Below are 6,000 nucleotides of genomic sequence, written 5' to 3'. Positions count from 1 at the left end.
GGGTCTTGCTTGCACTAATTGCTCTACCGTGTGTTTTGTGTATGTTTCTGTCTACTATAAGAGAACCGGAGGACGCCACCGCTTATATTTCTCGGGTAGCTTCTGATCTGGGGCTAGGCACACGTGAGAGAGTCCACGATCCTTGCGAGTGTATCACAGGTCGCACTGTGGGGGTTCAGTCCACAGGTCGCAGCGGCCATTCCCCTCCAGCGAGTGGCTCTGTTCCATCTCCACAAGTGTAGGCAACAGATGCCGCAGCATCTTTCAATCAATGCTGGTTGCACTCCTGAATCGGTTCCATAGCTTCTATCAAGTCGGATGATAGTTAAGAAAAATTCTAGGAATTTTTTTTTTTTTTGCCAGCTGGCAAGATGCTACCCCGGGCTTAGCTTGAACAGGTGGCCTCTGGCAAGCCTTCCCGCCTCACACACACACACGAAAAAATAAAATGCATACCCTGCCAACCCGCAGTAGAGGACCTTCAGTGTGTGTGCTCAGCTAACAACCTGGTGAAAGGAAAAAACGCCCCTCTCACCGCCCTCCACCTTGCCTTTGGAAGTCATTTCTTGGGCATCTACCGCCATCTAATGGAGACAGTGAAAAAAACCGAGATCTGCCAGAGCCCAATATGTTGAGTTACTGGCAGGCAGAGTATTTCTGTTATTTTATAGCGGCTTTCCACACACACAAAAACACACACACAAATCATGGCCGCTTTACAAGAGTTAATTTAAACTTCAGTATAATCGCAGGGCGCCTAGGTGGCTCAGTCGTTAAGCGTCTGCCTTCCGCTCAGGTCATGATCCCAGGGTCCTGGGATCAAGCCCCGCATCGGGCACCCTGCTCAGCCGGAAGCCTGCTTCTACCTCTCCCACTCCCCCTGCTTGTGTTCCCTCTCTCGTTGTGTCTCTCTCTGTCAAATAAATAAATAAAATCTTTTAAAAAAATAAACTTCAATGTAATCACAAGATTTGGGCACAAATATAAATTTTCAAGCCTAACGTTCTCATTTTGTCTAGGATAGAACAAGAAAAACAGGTGGAGGTGGAAACCAAGAGCGGATTGGCAATCTCTAAAAATTATAACCACTTTCTTAGTTTCCACCTAATATTCCTGCTCATTTCACAAGGAGGATCTCTGAATTGAGGGCTGCCTTTAAACAAGCAAGAACCCAGGCGCCTGGTGGCTCAGTTGGTTAAGCAACTGCCTTCATTCAGCTCAGGTCCTGATCCTGGGGTCCTGGGATCAAATCCCACATCAGGCTCCCCCTGCTCTGTGGGGAGCCTACTTCTCCCTCTCCCTCTGCCTGCCACTCCCCTTGCTTGTGCGTGCACTCTCTCTCTCTCTCTGTCAAATAAATAAATAAATAATCTTAAAAAAAAAACAAACATGCAAGAACCCTATCACAAAAGGCAAATTCTGAATTAAGTCTTACAGTGTTGTGCCAAAATGCTATGCCACTGCAGGGACAAACTTACTATAAAACACACAGAAAGCATCACTTAAAAAAAAAGATTTAGGGGCGCCTGGGTGGCTCAGTTGTTGGGCGTCTGCCTTCAGCTCGGGTCATGATCCCAGGGTCCTGGGATCGAGCCCCGCATCGGGCACCCTGCTCAGCCGGAAGCCTGCTTCTACCTCTCCCACTCCCCCTGCTTGTGTTCCCTCTCTCGCTGTGTCTCTATCTGTCAAATAAATAAATATTAAAAAAAAAAAGATTTATTTATTCATTCGAGAGAGAGAGCTTGCACACACAGAGAGGGAGAAGCAGACTCCCCACTGAGCAGGGTGCCGGATGTGGGACTCAATCCCAGGACCCGGGGATCATGACCTGAGCTGAAGGCAGACATTCAACTGACTGAGCCACCCAGGCGCCCCAGAAAGCATCACTTTTTAGTGAAAATATATTAAGCTATGAACATAACAGACATTAACTTATTAGATATCTTTTAAAATCCTGGAAGTAGAGGCACCTGGCAGGCTCAGTTGGTAGAACCTGCAACTTTTGATCCCAGGGTCATGAGTTCAAGACCCACACTGGACAAAGAGATTACTTATAAAAAAAAAAAAAGAAAAAATCCTGAAAGTAATTTAAAATCCGTGTTTTCTCATCCATATCATATTTGAAATACCCATTGGTGGGTTACATTAGGCACCATTGAAATCATATGAGAGAGATCCTACATTCTGACATTTTCAAATGAACACTGAAGAGGTATAAAAGGACTAGAAGCATTTACATCCTATGGAAGCCAAAGGACAATTTGGTGTGGAGCTAGGTGAAGTGGAAATTTGGGGGATTGCAAATTTGGGAAAATAGTGAAGTCACTATTAGAATACTTAACTTTGGTACACTAGGTGCAAATCTGATATAAAGAGGCAGTTTGTTCAGTATTTTACTTTTATTATTTTACAGGAAAGCACTTTCCACTGGAGTACGTCCAAACCAGCATCTGGCACCTGGGGAAGTGAGAGTTTGAACATACTGCACATGAAATATAAATAAAATTTAGAGAATTGTTGGTGCAGCAGGCCTTGGTTAGAAGCCAAATAGTGCAGCTGCCTTTTAAAGGGGTGTGGAAAGAGGAGATTTGCAATGGAAATGATTCCAAAATCATAATTCTAGTGGGTGTTTTTTTCAAGAAGCCCAAGGAGACTCATTTGACTTCCTGTAAAGAATAGCCAACATCCTTTGGCTTGTGAAAAGCACTCTCTCTGCTTATGCAGTTCAAGAGACCCACTTATAGATAATGTCCCTACTGGTATTTAGCTAGTTATATGAGTTGACTGGCTATTCTTTTTTTTTTTTTAAGATTTTATTTATTTGTCAGACAGAGAGAATGAGCACAAACAGTGGGAGCAGCAGAGGGAGAGGGAGAAGCAGGCTCCCCGCCGAGCAGGGAGCCTCAATCCCAGGACCCTGGGATCATGACCCGAGCCGAAGGCAGACGCTTAACCAACTGAGCCACCCAGGCGTCCCACTATTCTTTTTTTTTTTTTTAAGGTTTTATTTATTTATTTGAGAGAGAGAGCATGAGTGGGAAGAGGGGCAGAGGGAGAAGGAGAAGCAGACTCCCCACTGAATGGGGAACACCACTCTGGGCTCGACAATGGGCTCGATCCCAGGACCCTGAGATCATGACCTGAGCCGACAAAGTCAGACGCTTAACGGACTGAGGCACCCAGGCGCCCCTGGCTATACATATACACAGATATATGTCACCTTTAAGACTTTTAAATCACATTCCTTGGTCTTCAGGTATAGTAACATATGTGCACAAAGATGTGTGTATACAGATATTTCCTGATACACTGGTGAAATCAGAAAAAGACTGGAAAATTGGAAAGAGCCAAACTGTGTATCAACAAAGATGATTAAATCATACCACATTCATCATTTGAAATACAATCTATTCATTGAAAAGAACGAAAATTCAATGTACACTGTATTAGTCTATGTTCTTCAAAAAACAGAACCAATATCTATAGGGATTTATTATAAGGAAATGGCTCATATGATTAGGGAGGCTGAGAAGTCCCAAAATCTGCGGTCAGTGAGCTGGACTTAGGAGAGCTAATAGTAGAGTTCCAGGCTAATTCCAAAGGCCTGAGAACCAGGAGAGCTGAAGGTGTGAGTTCTGTCTGAATCCAAAGGCAGGAGAAGACCTATGTCCCACCTTGAAGACAGGCAGAAGAGAACAAAATCTCCCTTACCTCACTTTTTTGTTCTGTTCAGGCCTTCCTCCAATTAAATGAGGCACACATGGGAGAGGGCAATCTCCTGATTCACATGTTAATCTCATCTAGGAATGCCCTCACAGACACACCCACCCTAATGTTTAACCAAATATCTGGGCACCCCGTGTCCCAGTCAAGTTGATACATAAAATTAAACATCACAAGTCAACCCCTTGTCAACTTGGCACCCATATGAATCTCCTTAAACCATGCTTACTCTCCAAATAAAGACAATAACAAGATCATAATTCCACCTAACATGATACAAATATCCTGTGTAGAACCAAAAATGGACTAACCCTTTCCCCATAAAAAGAGATAAAGTCCTTCAGTGATATTTACTCTTCTCCTTCTCCTGTAACTTGAATACAATAATGTTAAATTAACAATCCTTAAATACATCTTATATTACAAGTGAATAAAAGAGGGAAGAAACAAAGACGTTTGCCAAATATATGTATATACACATATTCATAACAATATAAGAAGGAAATACTCATGACAATTATAGCTCTCATGTCTATAACTGGGCATGTGATCACAGCTAGTATTATTACTACCTTTTTCTACTATCCTTGTATTTCCTTTGTCTTCAGCAAGCACCTCAGCTGGTCTTGTTTCTTTACCTGGCGGAATGACTCTAACCTTCATGCCTGAAGGGTCTGGGCCATTAGTAAGTAGTTCCACCTGGATTAGGTTGTTGTAGTTTCCCATTGACCTTAATCACCAGGTATGCCCTCAGGGATCTCCTATATTCCAAACATAATCTTCCTTGCCTCTGTTGTGGAGTAGGACTCCAATTTCTCCTTGATAGTCAGGATCAATCACCCAGCCTGCACAGTAGCACTCTTCTTGCCTGCTGGTTCAGAGGCATGAAGAGCCCCAAGTGGCTAGACAGCAGTCTTAACTTTCAGGGCAATGGAATCATTGTTGTGTTTCCTTATGTAAGCATCCCTCCCTTTGGAACGACGACCCCCAGTCCAGGAGAGCAGAAAGTTGTGCAAACAACAAGCAAAATTTTTGCTAGTGGGTAACTAGGGGTAATAATCAGTGGTACTCCGGGCACCTGGGTGGCTCAGTTGGTTAAGCGACTGCCTTCAGCTCAGGTCATGATCCTGGAATCCTGGGATCGAGTCCCACATCGGGCTCCCTGCTCAGTGGGGGGTCTGCTTCTCCCTCTGACTCTCCCCCTCTCATGCTCTCTCTCTCTCAAATAAATAAATAAATCTTTAAAAAAAAAATAATCAGTGGTACCCCATCCAATGTCTTCCCCTTGATTCCTGGACCCATGAATATAGTGGACACTAGTTCAGAGCGTACACAGCCTTCTAGAGAGTATTCCCCCACCCTGCAAGGTATTGCCAATTAACGAGCATTATAAACTGAATCTTCAGTGTTGGTGAGGGTGGTAAGAAACACAGTAAGACCAGTGAATTCCATGAGCATGGGCCCACTGCCATGTTTCTTTTGCTGTGAACTGAGTTCCGTGATCAAAAACAATGCTGTATGGAATACCATGATGATGCATAAGGTATTCTGTAAGTCCACGGATGGTAGTTTTGGCAGAAGCATTGTGTGCAGGGAAAGCAAATCCATGTCCAGAGTAAGTATCTATTCTAGTAAGAACAAAACACTACCCCTTCCTTGATAGAAACAATCCAAAGTAACCAACCTGCCACCAGGTAGCTGATTGATCGCCCCAGTGCCATACTAGACCCTTGGTGTTGGTCTCTGCTGTGGGAAGCTCTGGCACTCAGCAGTGGCTACAGCCAATTTAGCTTTGGTGAGTGGAAGTTCATGTTGCTGAGCACGTGCATAACCTCCAACCATGTCCCCATAGCCACTTTGTCCATGAACCCATTGGACAATGACAGGAGTAATTGTGGAAAGAGGCCAATTAATAGCCACAGAATGGGTCATCGTATCTACTTGATTATTAAAATCTTCCTCAGCTGAGGTCACCCTTTGGTGAGCATTCATAGGAGACACAAATATCTTCATGTATCTTTGCCTGTTCAGAGAGGTCTACCCTCATAACTTTTCCCCAAAGTTTCTTGTCACCAATTTTCTAATTGCACCCCTTCCAAGTCCCTGACCATTCAGTCAAACCATTAGCAACATGCCATGAATCAGTATATAATCTCACATCTGGCCTTACTCCTTCCAAGCAAAATGAATAACCAGGTGCACTACTCAGAGTCCTGCCCACTGCTTAGAAGGCATTATAGCAGGAGGGGGGACCACAGACATTTGGGCCATTTCTTC

This window comes from Leptonychotes weddellii, chromosome 15, assembly GCF_054177405.1.
Source record: "Leptonychotes weddellii isolate Sample4059 chromosome 15, ASM5417740v2, whole genome shotgun sequence".
NCBI lineage: Eukaryota > Metazoa > Chordata > Mammalia > Carnivora > Phocidae > Leptonychotes > Leptonychotes weddellii.
Note: the sequence above shows the minus strand (reverse complement) of the source record.